Genomic DNA, 1,106 nt, shown 5'->3' with positions numbered 1-1,106 from the left:
TACCACATTAATAGTCTGCAGACTACAGATTTGTTTGATTACCTTTTGCAGCTTTTTCATGTATCTGTACCTCTCTGTAAACAATATAAATAAGTTAAGATTAGGTGTAGTGTGTGAGGTGTGAAATGGAGCAATTTTTTTTCTTCCGAAAAGCATATGCCTCGCTGTGTAGTGCAGTATAGATCTGCATGACTCCATAATTGAGACCTAGAATAGACTGGAGTCACATACTGCAGTGTTGCCTTGTGTAGTGCAGTGACAATGCCTTATGACCACCCACTCATATTTCTTTCAGTATTCATTGCAGCTGCTCTTTAGTTTCAAGTGCTGATAGAAAACTTAGTTAAAATGCAGTTTTTGGGAAAAGCCACTTGACCGTGAACTGGAGCTTTGCTGTATTATAGGAGTGTGTTGTTTCAAAGAACAAAATCACTCTGGGTGACTGCATTGGGAAGCTTTACTGGATTGATTGGATTTGATCAGCCATGGAAGACATGTAAATGTAACCCGTGTAGAGGTTACCATAGCACTAAAGGCTATGTAAGCAGATGAAGGAGGTTTATCTGATGTGAACAGTTGGATGTCTAGAGGCGACTTCAGCCTGTTAGTTGTGAATGTTGGTCTGACAGAAAAGGGGAGAGTCACAGTCATCCTAGCACCATTGTACATTTCTATTATCTCTGCTGAACCGTTAGGATGATTTAAGACCTTAATAAGAGAAGCATTGATCCACGTAAAGATGATGAGACACACAAAATGTGACAGCACTGGAAAACTCAGCACACCAAATCATTTGAGAGGCAACTGAGGGCTGAAAAACCGTTAATGTGCACACACTCCCTGCGAGATTTCATATCCTGTTTGTGACTCATTTGAATTGCTACAAGATCATCCGAAGGGTCAGAGAAGATAGAGATGCACAGCGTGCGCAGAGTGAGTATATCACGCAGAGAGAAACAGCGCGGCCCATCTGTTATTCATGAAGTTTAAAACAGCAGCTACAAACATCAATCAATCTTTCTCACCATTTGTGCCACTTGTGCGTCACCGAGTGCGCGCGGCGCCCTGCCTGTTGCTGCTGCTTGAGGAGGAGAGGTTGTGCGCTC

The sequence above is a fragment of the Trachinotus anak genome, unplaced genomic scaffold, assembly GCF_046630095.1.
Source record: "Trachinotus anak isolate AG129_WGS33_773 ecotype Australia unplaced genomic scaffold, CSIRO_AGI_Tana_v1 ptg000019l, whole genome shotgun sequence".
In the NCBI taxonomy this organism is placed as follows: domain Eukaryota; kingdom Metazoa; phylum Chordata; class Actinopteri; order Carangiformes; family Carangidae; genus Trachinotus; species Trachinotus anak.
This window is presented reverse-complemented; position numbering follows the sequence as displayed.